This window comes from Eptatretus burgeri, chromosome 5, assembly GCF_056783735.1.
Source record: "Eptatretus burgeri isolate ZD-2024b chromosome 5, Ebu_testis_v1, whole genome shotgun sequence".
In the NCBI taxonomy this organism is placed as follows: Eukaryota; Metazoa; Chordata; class Myxini; order Myxiniformes; family Myxinidae; genus Eptatretus; species Eptatretus burgeri.
Window position 1 is genome coordinate 70,882,724 of NC_140965.1, and position 20,048 is coordinate 70,902,771.

General features: G+C 47.0%; 1 long non-coding RNA gene across 1 annotated transcript in view; it reads left to right on the forward strand.

The window, feature by feature from the left end:
• The window catches only part of LOC147026668 (uncharacterized), a 20,087-nt gene extending 858 nt beyond the window's left edge, over window positions 1-19,229 (forward strand). The window contains exons 2-3 of the long non-coding RNA XR_015058457.1: window positions 17,445-17,532; window positions 17,779-19,229. This is a non-coding gene — a long non-coding RNA (uncharacterized LOC147026668). The remainder of the gene's footprint in view (window positions 1-17,444; window positions 17,533-17,778) is intronic.
• Window positions 19,230-20,048: the final 819 nt, after the last annotated feature.

A 20,048-nucleotide genomic window follows, 5' to 3' on the forward strand; every position in this document is an offset into this window, starting at 1 on the left:
TGTAAGACAACACATATACCATCGGTGATGGTATGGTGACAAATTACATGACACACAGTCATCGTGGTGATGATTACCACTCAATGCCTATGTGTGAGTGAGTGCGGTAATGTACAAAACAAGCCAATATAAAACCATGATCGGACTTCAACACGAAGCACGATTGATCCTTTACTCCTTCGCGAAGTAATCCGTTATGTTTGACTGGCTCAAACTCTTGGGCATCTGGTGCATGAGAAAGGACTCAAACCGGTAATTGTATTCCATGATATTGTCTGGGCAATCCTCCACCAAAAGACAGTATCGGCGCATCACATCCAGACAGTATCGGCGAATCATGCTGCCTGATTTGCCGCACCTCTTGACCTTGCCGATTCCCCACCTCACTTTGAATCTGTCTATCCAGTGCATCGGCAAGGTCTCAGCATCATCATGCCCAAGGTCCGCAGCGAATTTACGTGCCTTCAGCAGCAACATTTCACTGTCCAACCGAATATTTGGCTGAGCCGACATTTGCCGAAACCAGATGATGAGCGCGTCATCGTCATCTTCAAAGGACACACATTTCACACGTTTCACACTTACCACCGGCCTCGTGATCTTCTCCACTTGTCCAAATATCTTGCCCTTATTCTTCAAGATATCGTTCAATGTCTACCGTTTGATGTCCAACTTCTCAGCTATGGCTGTTTTCTTCATCAGTGGGTTTGCCTCGCAAAACTGGATAATGTCGTATTTTTCTTGGTAGGTTTTAGTTGTAAGCTTACGCTTAGTCGCCATTGTCCTGCTTGCAGTGCGATCAACGTGTGTACGCAGTTATAAATAGCCTATCACTGACGGTGTAAACCAATGAGCGAGCAACACGATTCTATGAAATCGGGCTTCTCACGAGGCAGCAGTTCCATGTGACGAGTTAGGAGTGGTAATTTACTTGAGTTTCCATTACGCGGGAACGGACAACATCTGACAACTTAGACGAAGTGACGACTTAGAGATGACGACTTACAGAGCGATGACCCTTTATTCAAAGGGATTTCACATTAGATAAATTCGGGACTTTTTGACGCTGCCGACTTAGGCGAAGTGACGAGTTACACGCTGCCGACTTACGCCTAGTTGACTGTATATATAAAAGATATATTATATACATATATATGTGTATATTACCGGGCGTAGTGGCGTGCGCCTGTAATCCGGATACTCGGAGGCTTGGGTTGGAGGATCGCTTGAGGACGGGAGCTCTGCACTGGGCCGCGCTATGAGAGGGTGTAGGGCAGCTCAGAATCATGGTGAAACCCAATCCTTATCCCTGTGTCGTAAGAGGCGACCAGGGTTGCGTCAGGAAGGGCATCCGGAGTAAAACCTGTGCCAAATCAGTATGCGGATCATAACGGATAATCTGCTGTGGCGACCCCTAATGGGAGCAGCCGAAAGAAGAAGAAGAAGATATATATACATACATATATATATATATATATATATATATATATATATATATATATACATACAAACATACATATATATATATATATATATATATATATACATACAAACATACATATATATATATATATACATACATATATATATATATATATATATATATATATATATATATATATATAATATAATATATATGCCTGGTGTTGGCTTCATGGTTTGTGTGGTGGGACTGACTGTTAAGTTTTGAATTTAAAATGGTTTCCCCAGAGTGTAGCATGTACTAATCCAACTGGAGTAAGCTGACTATAGGGGTGCAAATCTTGCTGCATTGCTGCATGCAGACAGGCCCTTGCCAGGTAAATAATGTGGGTTTTAATGTTTAAATGCTCCTACTTGATTTCATATAAAACACAGTATAGTAGTTAAAAAGAAAATGTTGCCTTTTGGAAGTGTTTTATCACCCCTCATGCTGCCTTCCCCCTCCCGCTCTCATGCTGCCTTCCCTTCCCCACCCTCATGCTGTCTTCCACTCCCTGCCCATCATGCTGTCTTCCCTTTCCCCTCATGCTGCCTTCCCTTCCCCTCCCCTCATGTTGCATTCCCTTCCCCTCCTCTCACACTGCCTTCCCTTGGCCACCCCTCATGCTGCCTTTCCCTCCACTCATGCTGCCTTCCCCTCCCCTCATGCTGCCTTCCCTTCAATTCACACTGCCGTCCATTCCCTTCATGCTGCCTTTCATTCCCTTCATGCTGCCTTCTATTCCCTTCATGCTGACTTCCTTTCCCTCCCTTCATGCTGCATTCCCCTCCCCTCATGCTGATTTCCCATCCCCTCAAACTGCCTTCCCTTCCCCTCATGCTGCCATACCTTCCCCTCCCCTCATGCTGCTTTCCCTTCCCCTCCCCTCATGCTACCTTCCCTTCCCTCCCTTCATGCTGACTTCCACTCCCCACTCTCATGATGCCTTCCCTTCCCCACCCTCATGCTGTCTTCCACTCCCTGCCCCTCATGCTGCATTCCCCTCCCCTCACACTGCCTTCCCCTCCCATCAAGCTACCCACACTTCCCCTCCCCTCATGCTGCCTTCCCCTCCCCTCACGCTGCATTCATCTCCCTCACTTCATGTTGCATTCCCTTCCCCTCCTCTCACACTGCCTTCCCTTGCCCACCCCTCATGCTGCCTTCCACTCCCCTCACGCTGCCTTCCCTTCCCTTCACACTGCCTTCCATTCCCTTCATGCTGACTTCGCTTCCCCTCCCTTCATCTACCATCAACCACCTCCACCATGATGCCACAGCTCTCCAGAGGTTAAGGAGAGGAAGGGGTGTCAGATAATGTGCAAATTTGGATCTGAGGGTCCTGAGTTCAAATGCCGCTCAGCTGTTGAATTAATACCAGGTGGGGTTAACTCGACCTGTCATCCTTCCGAGGTCAGCAAAATGAGTGCCAGCATGCTGGTATATTGTGTCAGAGTGGCGACCCGTCCAGGATTGTGCCCAATAGCCAAGGAGACTGCTTAAGCAGCACCAACGCTCTGCACAGAGGATGGTCCTGATCTCCTCCTCCTCCTCTCCTTCATGCTGCATTCCCCTCCCCTCATGCTGACTTCCTCTCCCTCACACTGCTTTCCCTTCCCCTCATGCTACCTACACTTCCCCTCCCTTCATGCTGCCTTCCCTTCCCCTCCCTTCACACAAACCTCCTTCCAAATCCCCTCCACCATGATGACACAGCTCTCCAGAGGTTAAGGAGAGGAAGGGGTGTCAGAGAATGTGCAAATTGGGCAAATGAACTTTTTTTTAGCAGTCGGAACTGCTGCGAGTATCAAATCGGTAATTCCACAAATGTTGAGATTATAGAGTTTATCACATGCGTGAAAATGAAATAAAGGCAGGAACGCTGGTGCAGCGTTTTTACGATTAAAGGAAAACGCCATTCCTTCCCTTCCCTTATGCTTATCTCCTCCCAAAGCCCCCACCTGCTTCACCCCCACAGAGGTCTCCAGACAGTGTCTGGGCATTATTTCATATGACCCGTTTGAATGTGCTATTTTAACGTACCCCATTTTGTTCAATCTTGTACTAATGCCAGCAGAAGGGAAACTCCACCCCCTCCCTCCCCCGGCTTTTCCTCACGCACCCCTACCAAATGCAAGTCGAGAGTCAGAATGTTCACTCAAAAGGATAGAGCATGCTTCTCTCCTACCCTCCTACTACCCCCTTCTCTCCCCCATCCAATGCTCCCACCCTCTCCCGAAGTGTATATCATGTGTGGTGGGGTGTCATCCCCCCCTTTTCCTAGCTCCACCTTCTTCAACCTCTCCTCACTCCCCAATCCTCCTTGCTCCCCTCCCATTTCTCCCCCCCCCCTCAATCACTTCATATTTCCGACAGCGAAGCGACGGGTTGTATTTGTTATCATACAACATATGACTTCCCTTTCAAGGAACTTCAACACAGCAAGAGACCATTTGGCCCATCAAGCCTGTGCAATGGCCAACCTATGACAGTTTTTTGTATACAGTCAAGACTCGTGAAAGAGGTAGAACACTGAACGTATCAGGGCAAAAGAAACAGTATAGAAAGGGGGGGGGCAGCCAGAAGTGCGAACATACAAATGCACAGACAAACACCACACTTCGCATTGTATAATAGATATACAATCAACTCATTATACACTTCTCAATGCCGGACATGAAATCAGAGCCATATCCCAAGACATTTCGCGTGCTTTTGACACGGTCTGGCACCCTGCCTTGCTCACCAAACTCTCTTCTGATGGTATTCAAGGCCATCTCCACTCATGGCTCACATACTTCCTCTCCTGTTGTTGCCAACGTGTGGCCCTAAATGAAGTTCTTTCATCCCCTCTTCCTGTCCAGGCTGGAGTTCCTCAATGTAGCGTTCTGGGCCCTGTTCTTTTTCTGGTTTTCATCAATGATCTCTCCGACTCTCTGGAAAATCCTCTTTATCTCTTTGCTGATGACGCCACTTTCTGCCATCTGTCATCCCTCAGACTGGCAAGCACCAGCTTCTTCGCTCACTGCAGATCTGGGTAAAATCACAAACTGGTCCATCACGTGGAACATGTCTTTCACTCCTGACAAATCTCACACTCTCACTATGTCTCTCCAAAAGGACCATTTGGAACCCCACCCCCATCCACTTTCTCAAGAATCCTCCAGAAGAAGTCTTTTCTTTCAAACTTCTGGGTCTCACTATCTACCATGACCTTTCCTGGGAAAGCCACATTTCAAACTTCGCCTCCAAAGCCAGTTGCCGACTGGGAATGCTCCGTCGTGCAAAGTCCTTCTTCGGCCCACCTGAGCTCCTGACCACATACAAAGCTTTCGTCCGCAGCCTGATGGAGTATTGTTCTTCCCTCTGGGCTGGTGCTCCTGTCTCCCACCTTTCTCGGCTTCACGCTGTGGAAATCAAGGCATTTCGGATCATTGGCATCTCCCGCGATAAGGCTGTCTTTGGGCCTCTCACTTTCTCACCGCAGGCAGGTCGGTGGTCGTTCTGTCTTCTACCGCTCCTCTCCGGTGTCGCCCCCCCCCTCCTGCTGTGTTTGTGATTTGTCCCCACCATATTTCCACAGGGCGCTCAAGGTCCGCCAACAACCCCCTTCTGGTAAAACTACCAAAATCACGAATCACTGCTCACCTCTCTTTCATTCCTGTTTTTTTTCCCACATTTGGAATAAACTCCCTCACTCTGTTCAATCCCATTCTTCCCTCCAACTCCCTCACTCTGTTCAATCCCATTCTTGCCTCCAGGCCTTCAAAACAGCTGTTCACCACCACCTATCATCCCCATCCAAATCCTCGATCTTTTCTACCCCCGTTAATCCATCCCAAACCCACCTCCTTCAAATTCCCTGCTTTCCTTCCTGAAAGTCCCTGTAATGTCCATCTTGTATTCCCCATGTTCCCCACCCCATCCCTCTCCCTTCCACAGATCTCCTAATGTCTCTGTTCCTCACCGTTTTGTCCTTCCCACTCCCGCCCCTCTCGTCTCATGCCCCCCTTGCTGTGCATTGTGTGTTTGCTCTCATACGAGCCTCGACAAGGTATATATATATATATATATATATATATATATATATATATATATATATATATATATATATATATATATATATATATATATATATATATAAAAAACCTCAACTAATTATGCACTGCACAATCAACTCATTATACACTCAACACATTTCCACTCAACTCATTATATGATACTAGTGCATGCTCGTAGGTGCGTGCCCTTACTAGAGAACATTGTACTTTACGGTAATTCCACATATCGACGGTCCCCTGTGCCAGTGCGCATGCGCAGCCTGACCCGGAGCCAGGGATGTTGTGGGTGTTTCAACCTGTTCAATACTTGTTTGATTATTGTCGTTCCACGCTAATAAAGTGGTCGAACAAATTGAACTCTGTTCTTATTTATAATCAAGCAACTTGATGCAGTCGAGTAAAGATCGTCGGTGCTGAGGAGGACACGACTGGGTGAAAACGGACCACGAGAACGTCGACAGTGAGTTTGGATTTCTCGGGTACTGTACCCAATCTTCGCCCCCAGGACACTGTACACACGTGTGCATCACCGAAAATAGAACGTTTACTCCAGAATAACTGTTCCTATGGCGCCGGTGGAAGCAGAGTGCCCGATCGAGGGTTGTGACTATATGGCTACACACGCAGAGGCGGCAGTGGTGGCCGCCATGTTGAGTATACACGCCACTGTGCCGTCGCCGCCCCCAGGGGCGGCAAGAATGCCAAGATGGAGAAACTCAAGCGTCCTCCATAGCACTGGCCGGAGACGGGCGAGGCCTGGTCGTACTTCATAACCCGCTGGGGCCGAATACAAAACAGGTACTAAGCTTGTCGGACCTGACATAGTCGCGCAGCTACTGGAGTGCTGTGAGGAGGAGCTGAGAAAGGACCTCACTCGCGCGGCGGGTCGGAGCCTCGTGGGCAGCGATGAAGAAGACGTCCTCGCCGCCATGAAGGCGCTCGCCGTCCGGACGGAGAACACGATGGTAGCTCGAGTGGCCCTGTCTAACATGCGGCAGGGACATGAGGAGCCCGTCCGGTCGTTCCACGCCCGCATCAAGGGGCAGGCGGACACGTGCAAGTATGAAATGAAGTGCACCAAGGCGGGGTGCGATCAGGTCAACGACTTCACGGAAGAGATATTGCGCAACGTGGTTGCCCGTGGCATCGCGGACCAAGCAATACAACTTGACCTACTCGGTGAGAAGAACCAGGACATGCCATTAAAGGACATGATAGAGTATATCGAGGCCAAAGAGTCTGGAAAACGCTCAGCATCGCGCCTGCTTGACACTCAGAGCACGGACGCGATCAGTAGTTCGTATCGGCGGGGAAGGCAACAGGACGTCCGCGCCAGAGTAGGAGCCAGGCCGGAAAAACGGAAGGCCAAGCCCGAAGGAGTATGCATCTACTGCGGCGAGGTGGGCCACGGCAAAACGCCTCAATGGCGCGCCAGACGCGCCGAGTGCCCCGGATACGGTAAAAAGTGCCGGAAGTGTGACCGCCAGAATCACCTCGACAAGGCGTGCCTGGGCGGCCGATCGGCAAGACCCCCATCTAAGGAGACTGACGGGATGTACGACGAGCAGACGGCAGCCTTCGTCGAGCTATGCACGGTCACCATGGCCAGCACAGAGGACGAAATGCGCACGCTTCCCCTCGCTCACCACCTGTACGATGATATGTACGATAAGTGGATGAAACGCATATCCGACCCGCAGCCATACGTCAACCTCACTCTCACCAACAAGCGCGAGGATTACAAAGCGCTGGGTTTTAACCTCCTGAAACACACCCGCGCGGTAACCCTACCCGCTATGGCAGACACGGGGTGCCAGAGCTGCCTGATCGGCATTAAAGTCTTCCAACAAATGGGCCTGAGTACCGAGGACCTCATACCTGTATCCATGACCATGAAGGCCGCAAACAACAGAGGAATTCGTATCCTCGGAGCCGTGGTAGTCAGATTCGCCGGTAACAGTGATGACGCTCGGAGATTGGAGACGCGCCAAATCGCATATGTGACGGACTCTTCAGACCGCATCTTCCTCTCCCGCGCGGCCTGCATGGACCTGGGAATGATCTCGGACAGATTCCCGCACTCGGAGAGGTGAATCTGACAACCTCGGGTGTGCGACTGCCCGCGACGCGCGGAGCCGCCGACCAAGCCGACCGCACTCCCCATGCCAGCGACCGAGGCCAACAGAGAGGCACTACAGTCACATTTACTCAGGATGTATGCTCAGAGCACATTCAACACGTGCCCACACCAGCCACTACCGAGAATGACCGGCCCGCCACTACGTCTTATGCTCAGTGAGAACGCGACACCGGTTGCCCATCACACTCCCATCTCCGTGGCCATACATTGGCAAGATGAGGTAAAAGCAGGCCTCGACCAGGACGTTCGGCTCGGCGTGTTGGAGGAAGTACCCGTCGGCACGCCGGTGACATGGTGTCACCGCATGGTAATTTGCGCGAAAAAGAATGGCAAGCCGCGACGCACCGTCGACTTTCAGGCCTTGAACAAGCATGCGTTCCGCGAGACCCACCACACCCAATCCCCGTTCCACCAGGCGAGACGCGTACCCCTAACGGGGAAGCGCAAGACAGTATTCGACGCATGGAGCGGTTACCATAGCGTCCGCCTACACGAGGACGACCGCCACAAGACGACCTTCATCACTCCATGGGGCGCTACCGGTACCTATCTGTCCCACAAGGGTATATGGCATCGGGGACGGTTACTCACGACGATACGATGAGATCGTCGCGGACATTGGTAACAAGACCAAGTGCGTAGATGACACGCTCCTATGGTCAGACACGATTGAGGGGAGCTACTTCCAGGCGGTCCAATGGCTGGATATATGCGGCCGGAATGGAATCATCCTCAACCCGGAGAAGTTTGTCTTCAGCGCACCCACGGTGGACTTCGCGGGCTTCACCATCACCATGACCGACGTGCGACCGTGCAGCCGCTACCTGGAAGCAATCCACGATTTCCCACAACCGCGTAACATCACCGACGTCAGATCGTGGTTCGGGCTTGTCAACCAGGTGGCATACGCCTTTAGTATGGCCGAACGAATGCAGCCATTCCGGAAGCTCCTGAAAAGTGGAGAACGCTTCCAGTGGTCCATGGAGTTGGAGGACATATTCCGCGAGTCGAAAGACGTGATCGTACAAGAAATCGAACACGCTGTCCGCATATTTGACAAAACTAAGCCAACATGCATCGCCACGGACTGGTCGAAGGAGGGAATCGGATTCTGGTTGCTTCAAAAGCACTGCCGATGCGTGCCAGTTAGACCATTCTGCTGCACTGATGGATGGAAAATAACCCTGGTCGGCAGCAGATTTACACATGCGGCAGAATCCAGATACGCGCCCATAGAGGGCGAGGCTCTCGCAGTCGCGGACGCCTTGGACAAAGCGCGCTACTTCGTACTGGGCTGCGAGAACCTGATCGTTGCGGTAGACCACAAACCACTGCTGAAACTCCTTTCGGACAGAGCACTTGACGACATACCCAACCCCCGCCTCAGGAACCTCAAGGAGAAGACCCTGCGTTATCGCTTCCGCATCATACATATTCCGGGCATGAAGAACAAGGCGGCAGATGCCATGTCGCGCAGGCCAGTTGGCACCACGCGACCTCCACTCATGAACCTTCCAGATGACAATGCCACCATAGCGACCCACCTCCAACCAAGCACGCACACCGACGTCCTGTCCCTCCTATGCCAAACTGAGCCGGAGTACGACGACGACGTCGAGGACAACCTGGCATGGTGTGCCGCGGGCCTAGAATCATTGCGATCAGTAACATGGGATCGCGTCAGGGAAGCCACCAGCAGCGATGGCGATATGCACATATTGGAGGGAATGACAATGAACGGCATCCCCGACTCAAAAATCGAGATGCCAGAGACAATTCGCGACTATCACCAGTACCGCGAGAACATTACATCGACAGATGGAGTGATCCTATACAAGGACCGAGTAGTCATACCACCCTCACTCCGCGGCGATGTGCTGAGCGCCCTACACGCTGCCCACCAGGGCGTATCAATGATGACCGCCCGCGCAGAATCCTCTGTATTCTGGCCAGGCATGTCGGCCGACATCAGCGCCACTCGGAAAAACTGCGAACACTGCCACCGGATGGCACCATCACAGCCTGGAGCGCCACCAACTCCACCTATTCCGGTCGTTTACCCCTTTCAGGCAGTGTGCTCGGACTTCTTTGTACACAGGGGTGCACACTACCTTGTGACAGTGGACAGATACTCGAACTGGCCGATCATCTCAAAGTCGACGGGTGGCGCCGCCGGACTCATAAACCACTTACGTCGCGCCTTCGTGACGTACGGGACACCAGAAGAGCTCGCGTCGGATGGGGGACCGGAGTTCACCTCCACCGAGACCAGGTCATTCCTGCACAGATGGCGCGTACACCACCGCTTGTCATCGGTGGCCTTCCCTCACAGCAACTGTCGCGCGGAGATTGGAGTTAAGACAATGAAACGACTTATCACGGACAACACCAGCCCGCAGGGAGAACTTGACACTGACGCTGTGCAGAGAGCGATACTACAATATCGTAACACGCCTGACCCTGACACGAAGATCTCCCCGGCAATGTGTGTCTTCGGCCGCCCGGTACGCGATTTCATCCCAATTATCCCCGGGAAGTACAGACCGCACGACACTTGGCATGAGACCCTGAAAGCGAGGGAGGAGGCCCTCCGCAAACCTCACATCCGCGCGGCGGCCCCCTGGGCAGAACAAACCAACGGCCTTCCGCCACTTGCTGTAGGGGACCAAGTCCGCGTACAGAACCAGACAGGATTCCACCCAAAAAAATGGGACAAGACAGGCAGTATCGTGGAGGTACGCCAACACGACCAATACGTGATCAAGATCGATGGCTCGGGCAGAGTCACACTTCGGAACAGGAAATTCCTGCGCAAGTTTAGCCCAGTTCGCAATGACCAGCTGCCACCCCGGTCTATCTATGATGATCTAGCAACCCGCATCACTGTACCTGCACCCGTTGTAACACCGCAACTGCCTGACCTCGACAGCGAACCCGTGACATCTGCGACGCCAACGGGGCCCACGCCGGCACTGACGTCAGTATGCACACCCCGGCGCAAGACGACACCCGTTTTAGACACGCCAGCAGCACCAGGACGAGGCACACCGAGGGGCGCGATCCTTCAGACGCCACCATCGGCCCCTGAAACCCCGAGAGCCCCACCCCCACTGGGGCCCGATGTGACACCACCAGCACCAGCGATAGGTCAACGCCGATCCACCAGAGCGACCAGCGTGCCTGCCTGGCACAAGGACTACTCCATGGAATAGTCACACGATGGGCGATATAAACTTTTGTTCATTCATTAAACTTAATATTTTCTCAGCCTTTATCTATTAACATAATAAAGACTCGAAGGGAGATAGAGAACATTGTACTTTACGGTAATTCCACATATCGACGGTCCCCTGTGCCACTGCGCATGCGCAGCCTGACCCGGAGCCAGGGATGTTGTGGGTGTTTCAACCTGTTCAATACTTGTTTGATTATTGTCGTTCCACGCTAATAAAGTGGTCGAACAAATTGAACTCTGTTCTTATTTACTTACGTGCGTGGCCGTACGTGCAAACAAAACAAAACAAAAAAAATTCAAACCGCATACCAGAAACAACAACCACACAGGCCGTTCCTTCGCTCTCACGTGCCCGTACGTGCGTGCCCGTACCCGTTTCTTCTGCACGGCGCCTTGCCTCGCGTCAAGTGTCTGCCAAGTGAGCAGTTTGTTCTTCATCCGTTTCAGCTGCACGACGCCTTGTCATGCACGTTTACGTCACGTGTCAAGCGAGCAGCTCGTGCTTCGTCAGATTTCTTTGCACGTGCACGATGCGCAGCTTCGTCCTTCACTGTCATAAACGACGACTGGATTGGGGCATTGTGTTTAAGAAAATCGAGAAAGTACAGAAATCGAGAAAGAAAGAATACAGTAAGTCGATAAATAAAGAAAAAAAATCGAGAAAGAATATAGTAATCGTCACTCACTGGATTGGGGCATTGTGTTGAAGAAAATCGAGAAAGAAATCGAGAAAGAAAGAATACAGTAAGTCGATAAATCGAGAAAAAAATCGAGAAAGAATCCAGTAAGTCGTCACTATCCGGAAGTCCGGAAGTTCGCATATCACAGTTTGGATTATTCACAATTTAGTTTTAATTGCCAATTATTCAATTAGCGCCAACGTATTTGCCTTTTCGCAAGGAAAAACACAAAGAGAAGAGAAGAGAGAGAGAAAAAAAACCTTCGTGCAAAAAAAAAATAAAAATACTTCCTGCTTCGGAGCATACCAGCTCACTCTGATGTTACCAAAATTTATGCACCGTCTAATATGAAAACGATCATAACTTGGGGCATTGTGTTTATCTATAAATGCGCATAAGAAATCGAGAAATTATTAGAATACACGGAGTCATCACTCTCCGGAAGTCCGTACGTTGTAACCCGTAATGGGGAACGTGGCTGTGCTTCCCTTCCCCATCGGCCACGCCCACGCAACAACATGTCTTGTCATTGGTTTGGTAAATAAATGGCCATAACTTGGGAAGCACTTATCCGATTAATATAAAACCTTGAAAAGGCACATCCTCAGGTCCCCAGCAATATACCTGGCAAGTTTCAATTAGATCGGACCGGCGGTTGTCAAGAAACGTCTGTCACGGTGTCTGTCGCGGTGTCTGTCGCGGTGTCTGTCGCGGTGTCTGTCGCGGTGTCTGTCGCGGTGTCTGTCGCGCGCTCTGTCTCTCTCTCTCTCTCTCTCTCTCTCTCTCTCTCTCTCTCTCTCTCTCTCTCTCTCTCTCTCTCTCTCTCTCTCTCTCTCTCTCTCTCTCTCTCACACACACACACACACACACACACACACACACACACACACACGCGTACACACACGCACACACACGCATACACATGCACACACACGGACACACGCACACACGCACACACGCACACACACGCACACACACACACACACACACACACACACACACACACACACACACACACACACACCTGGAATTATAGATAGATAAAATCAACTCATGATATACTGGACTCAACTTATTTTACAATCAATCAACATCATACAATATGTACAATCAAGCGCATCTTCCATCGTCATGTTGCTTTCCTTCGTTTTTGTTCCCCTATGACATCAGAAGAAGATGGCGACTGAAGAAGACAAATAGAGTGCTGGATCTGTAAACTTGAACATCCAACTTATCATTTCCCAGATTTTACCGTGTTTCTGCTTTGAGACCTACACCAAGAAATCCATTTTGGGATCTATGAGACAATTTTGCCCTCGTTTTGAGACCATTCTGCGAAGTAATCATGCCTCCTGGACAGAGGACCCAAGCGGAGCAACCTCCTTTTCTCACATCAAGTTTGAACACTTCATCCACTGGGCACTCACTGAAATCCATGTTGGGCAGATGGACTAAAATAATGACATTGATATGGTGGAAACCAACTTCAATGATTCTATTGAATTTCATTGCAAACACATTGATACACTGGAGTCCAAAATGAAAGAAATGGATCGGTTTACAACATGGATGCCCAAGACTGAGAAAATCATGGCTGATCATGCTGAGCTATTTAGTAAACTCGATCACTATTCTCGTCGTAATAACCTCCAGGTTATTGGTCTTCCTCAGCAGAAAGGTGGAAATTGCTTGGCTTTGCCAAATAACCTCTTTACTGAAAAATTCAGCTTGGTGGATGTGAAGTTGGAATGTGCTCATGATGAATCTAAAATGGATGTGAAGCCACAACACCTCCTCATTAAGCTCAACTGCTACCGGGACAAAATCAAGATCCTTCAACAACAGCGCCAGGCTTCTTCAATGATCAGTACTTCTATGTCAAGGACCTGACAAAAATCAACCTCCATGAGAAAAGGAAGTGGTCCTCTCAACCATCCACAGTATGTAAGGAGGGAAAGAAGTATCGATTATTTGCTGGTAAATGGAGGGCTTCTAGTGGGTAGCATAGTGGCTCACCTCTATCATCAATCAACTTACTCACTTCCATTCAGTGCTTTCTGCTGCACTTATGTTTCTCTTGCTGCATTGTATTCTCAGTCAATTATGCTGATGATCTATTGCAGTGAACTTTTATTCTATTTACCACTTGCGGCAATTAATTTACATCTGCCTATAAATTTCTGAGCAGTTTTTTTAATATAAATTGCTCGTCTATCTTTGAAATGATTTTTGGGTGCATTGTTACCTCTGCCACCAAAGGTGGATGGAGGTTATGGTTTCACCTCTGTCTATTTGTTTGTTTGTCTGTCTGTGAGCCGGGTATATCAAAAAGTTTTGCATGCACAAATTTGGTGGAGAGGTTGGGTGTGTGACATGGTCGAATCAAATCGATTTTGGTGAATATCCAGATGCAAATCAGGCTTATCAGTGGGATACAATGTGTAAACTGTTCAGTCTGGTTGAGGTATGCACTCTACCAAGTGTAGTTGTCGTTTTCTTATGTATTATTCCCATTCCTATTAATTTTATTTAGTTTATCATCTTCTCCTATTTTGCATGCATTTCAGTAGTACCTTATCCAAAACATCTTGTTCCATTACTTTAGCTTGGCTCAAGTTTACTTCTTAAGTATCTTCATTTTGTAATTGTAACTTTTTCTTGTAGTTAGGGAATTTTAGCAAATTGTATTGACCATCTGTGAAAAAATTGCTTACCAAAAAATTTCTTCACTAATGTATTCATCTCGGTGTCGACCAACACCTATCAATTAGTGCAAACCCAAATCCTTGTGGAAAATTCTGGGGAGCCAATCAAAGTTCGGGTGCTCAGAGGGCCTGCGCGAAAAAAAAAATCGTAAAATTAACTTTTGCCAATATTGACTTGTGGGATGTCTAACTAGGGGGTTTTTGGGGTGCTGAATTGATTCCAACCATTACTTTTGAGATAAAAACACTCCTTGATCATATAAAATGTATTTTATTGACATTTTAAACAGAACTGTGCTCAATGGAAATGGTGCTTCGTCAGCTTTTACAACCTTATTCATCAAGCTCCCCAGTATCTTCCTCACTCCTCTTGTCATCCAGCTGGTTTATGTTCAGGCAAGAGTTACCATGACAGATGCCGCAAGCAGAAGTACACTTGACTCCTTGCATTTTACAGCAGCACCTGAGTGAGCTGCAGTCCCCCGCACAGTTGCAGCTGGTAAACTTCAGGAGGTAGTCTGGTGCAATGGGGTCTGTAGAAGGGACTGGTGCATATCCTTGCTCGGTGAGTTGCCATCCATAGTCCCGGGCATCCAACGATGGACTTTGCAACATCAGCCAGTCTCTAGTCTGGAGGTAAGCTCGGAGAGAGTGCTGTGCTGCAGCTCCTTTTGTCGGGGGGAGTTTCTCAGGTTTTATGCTCCCAGTAGCAGCTCACTTGCTGAAGATGTCGAATCTCAAGTCTTCCAAGTCTTTGGAGGATTTCCCATGGAACATGAGCATGAAAAGATCACAGCCTGCTTTAATGATATCACCTTTCTCAGCTCGGATGTCCATAAACACGTCCATTGCCCTCTCTGCTTCATCAGTCTTGCAGAGCCTGCTTAGCAAAGTTGGTTTGCTAAACCCAAAAATTGCAGACACTGTATCACAGCCAGAGAAGCTGTGCAAGAAGATGAGATACCTCCGGTATATCTCTGGGAGGGCCTCCTGGATCTTTCTGACATCGTAAGATGTTTCTTTGGCTGTCGTGAGGAAGATCGGATGGTCTACAACATGATGAATCAGCATAACCAGGATGTCTGTGTCCTCAGCCCTCACCTCAACAGGGGACTCTCTTGCCTCACCTCGAGCTGCGTGGACGATGGAGGTGTTCGCATCATCGGAGCATTGCTGTACACTGATTCCATTCCTACTAAATGTCTCAGCAAGGAGCAGAACGAGCTGGGCTTTGTTGTTCTTGTTATCGAGGAACTTTTCTCTTGCAATGATAATTTTGAGATCCAGACGAATCTGAATGTCACAGCATGCATTCTTTGTTCGTCTCAAGTGGTCATGGTCCTTGGTGGAGCTGCCATATCCGTCAAAGACCACCGTTATCCGGAGGCGATGGCTCCCCATGGACTTCACAAACCGGAGGTAGCTCTCGGCAACATCCTTCCAAGTAATGTTAGCCTCCCACTTGACATTGTGCAGGAGCCACCGACCATCAACCACAAGGCTTGTGCAGGGGGGTTGTTCGACAGGTGCCACACATGCCTTCAGGGACCTTGCCAGGGCAGCCTTGTTTGGCTTTTGCAACTTTTGATTTTTGTCAAACAGAGACTGGTTTTGGCGTCAACTCAAAGCGCAGAGCTTCTTCGGTCTTGACTTCACGCTCACTGATCACAATGAGGCGGTTGAATAGCTTCAGTGAGTCAATGACCAGCTTCTCGCCATTGACTTTGGGTCCAGATCTGAGGCTTGCAAGTGATTAGACCTTGTGTTTGGTTACCATTGCATCCACAACAGTTTTCCCATCCATCTTAGCCTGTATGGCACTTTTGGTACTTCGGTACTTTTGTAAACAACAGACAGGACATGAAATTTTGACACAAAACAGACAGAACAGATACAGTGATGTGTTTTAACATTAATAGGTCCACTCTACGTTGAATATATTCAACTTCTATTGAGTCCGGTACACAATAATTTTGTAGCGAAAAGCTCTTCGCGAACACAGAGAAGTCTACTGAGCATGAGCACAAGTATAACCAACAATATAGCAGTGGTTTCAAAAATGTTGTATGCTGGTTTCAGCACAATTTGAACAATCTGAATCAATTGAGCCAAATTACTGCAAAACACAGTCTGAGATATCTAAAAATGTATCAAATCAATATTTTACGGCCAGGGATTCATTTTTCCTCAAATTCAATGGTTGGAATCAATTAAGCACCCCAAAAAACCTCTAGTTAGACATCCCACAAGTCAATATTGGCAAAAGTTAATTTTTCCGATTTTTTTTCGCGCAGGCCCTCTGAGCACCCGAACTTTGATTGGCTCCCCAGAATTTTCCACAAGGATTTGGGTTTGCACCAATTGATAGGTGTTAGTAGACACCGAGATGAATATGTTGGTGAAGAAATTTTTTGGTAAGTAATTTTTTCACAGATGGTCAATACAATTTGCTAAAATTCCCTAACTATTGTCACTTCATGCATTATCCTCTGCACTATTTTCGATACCCTTCCACCGCCCTTGGAAACTGTGTACCCGTGTCATATCTTGTGTTTGTAGTTTTTGACGATGTCCTTTATTCCGAATGTAAATGAATTTTCTAATAATCATTTTCATATCGATACTGTTACATCATGGAAGGCGATACTTTCACTGATTTAGATATGCAGTACCATGTGATGGATGCTTCTCCATTTTCAAAATTTATTCCAGGACACTTTGTAGACATTTCTAAAATATTCAAGATTTTTTTTTGTCCATGTTAAAACCATTCCTCTTCTGTTTAAGGATTTACTGAAACTTGGTTCAGATAATTTCCTCCTGCATACATTACAATGTCTAACTGGAAATGACACTAGATAGAGTGCATACATCCACCAGGCTGAATACTTGACGTTTTGTATCCCACTGATAGGCCGGATCTGCAACCAAAGCTAATTGCCTTGTTTTTGTCACCTGTCCAACTTATCCACGAAATTTTGTCATAATCTGTTCACAACCTTTTGAGATATCTTGCAATATATCGTTTTTGGCCCCATCTCTCAACGGTGATGTATCACTTATAAAATGTTGGAAAATTATTGCATCCGGATCCGGATCTTCACCAAAATCGAATCAATTCATCCTTGTCACAGACCCAACATCTCCACAACTTTTTGCAGTGTCCTGCTCACAGACAGATGTGGGTGAAAACATAACCGCCGTGCACCTTCGGTGGCGGAGGTAATGACGATGAAGACATTTCCGCAGGTATCCTTAACACTGACATATCTGATCATTTACCTTTATTCTAGATTACTCCTTCATGCTTACCAAATTCTACTTTTGTTCAAAATAATTACGTCACAATTAAAATCAACGATAACACTTTGTGTTCTTTTACGACACACATCAAATTCATGGATTGAGGGGAAGTCTATGAATCCCATCAAGATGACTCTGCTTTCAATATTTTTTTCTCTTTTCACTAATTCTTACAATCGCCATTTCCCACAGATCACTAAAAGGAGAAGAAGAGGAAAGACCAATCATCCACGGATCTTCCAGTCAATTATCAACTCCTGTAACTATAAAAGTCGGCTGTATTGGTGCTTCTGACATAATCCTCCTGAGAATAATGGGTGTTGTTATAAGAACTATCGGAATCGATTCACCATGATTATCCGACTTGCCAAATTTTTTTATTACATTAATAACTTAAATATGAATAAAAATAACATGAATAATACTTGGCATGAAATTAATAAAATTCTTGGGAAAGGTACTGAAGCAGATATTCTGGAAAATTGCTCCAATGGGCAGGAGGTTTACTCCAATCCTTTACATATTGCTGACGACTTCAATTTTTATTTTCCGAACATCGGCGTATCACAAAGAAATACAATCCCACCATCCAACATGCACTTCAGGGATTATTTACATAACTCGAAGAAGTTTTCTTTTTTTGTACCACCAAATTATGTTGAAATAATTGAGATTGGCAGTAAGCTCAATAGTGCCACCATATGTGGCTTTGATGATATTTGTTCTTCTGTGTTAAGGTCCGTCATTTCTTATATTTTTCACCCCTGAGCTCATATATTCAACATATCTTTACCTCCGCCTTTCTGCACCCTTTCTCATCCACAGGACTACACTGCGTCTCTATTTACCAAACTCAACAACACATTGACACTCCTTGACATTAATAAATTACATACAGGGATATTCGTGTTCAAGCGTATTCATAAATATCTTCCACAAGACTTTTCATCTTATTTTATAGTAGTCCACGATATCCAGACTCATTTCACGAGACCACAAGATACCTTATTTCTACCTTTTACTCACACATCATACTCGATTAATACATGACTTACTACGGGCCAAGTCTCTGGACTAGTGTCGATGGAGCGGTGAAGGCACAGCCGTCCGTGGGTCACTTTAAGGCTTCTTATAAATGAACTCTAATCTCGTGTTATTTTAAATAGTTTATTCTCTTACATATTGATTTGTTGTATATTCGTGCAAGTCTTATCAAGTTTAATGTTATGGTTATTCAGTGTTCTCGTCAATTTTTTTTCATATTCTGACATTCGTTAGTTTTTGTCGATTTCATCGTCCGTCATTTATATTATCAGTCTACAAGCATTTCAATACAATCCCTGGCTTCTGAATATGCATGCATTTTACTTCTGCATACATTATTCTGATTGTTCCCTTTCGAGATCCTCAAGTTCCGGAAGTATTATTTGCCTCTATTTTTGTTAAATTGATTCTCTCACATTTGCAATTATGGAAATAAATGTGTTGAATTGAATTGTTGTTGAACTAATTAATAATACACAACTCATTTTCCACTCAACATCTCAACTCAACTCATTCATTATACACTCAACAACTCAACTTATGATACACAACAACAACTCATTATACACAACTCATTATATACTCAACAACTCAAAATCTCAACTCAACTCATTTTAAACAACAAAAATAGGACTGCCTGTCCTGAAGCTCACCTGGATCAGGAGTAACAGTCACTCAAAGCCCCCCTCAGACCCCTTAAGACCCTGAATTTTTTAAAGCTGTGAACAAAGTTTGGTACATCACCTGCAGGTGCTGAAGGTCGTGGTGAAGTTTCATTGAAATCATGTGTATAGTTTCAAAGAGGGCAAATACCTAATTTGGGGGGGGGGTGGTTCAAGCCCCCCGCCACTCCGTAGACCTCTTAATGAGTGCAGATTTTGATGTGGTCAATAAACTTAGATACATTACAGGTGATGAAGGTTGTGGTCAAGTCTCATTGAAATTGTGTGTGTAGTTTTGGAGAAGAGAGCAAATACTAAAAAAAAATTGGGGGGGGGGGAGGGGTCAAAAAGACTGTGGAATTCCACAATGAGTGCAGATTTTGTTGCAGTAAATACACCTCCATTAGGTGTCAGATAGGAAGCTTGTGGTCAAGTTTCATCAAAATCGTATGTTTGATTGAAGTGAAATGACTGAAGTGTTTACAGACTCACTCACTCACCTGCAGACACTACTCGATCGCATAAGCTCACCAGACTAAAGTCCAGGTGAGCTAACAACTCATAATACCTCAACAACTCAACTCATTATAAACAACAACTCCTTATTATACATTCAGGAACTTAACAACTCAACTTAATTCAACTTATACACACAACTCAATTCATATCCACCCATATCCACCCTCAACAACGCAACTCAACTCAACTCTTTAGACCCAAAATAACAAGTCAACTTGTCAACTCATCCATCCATTG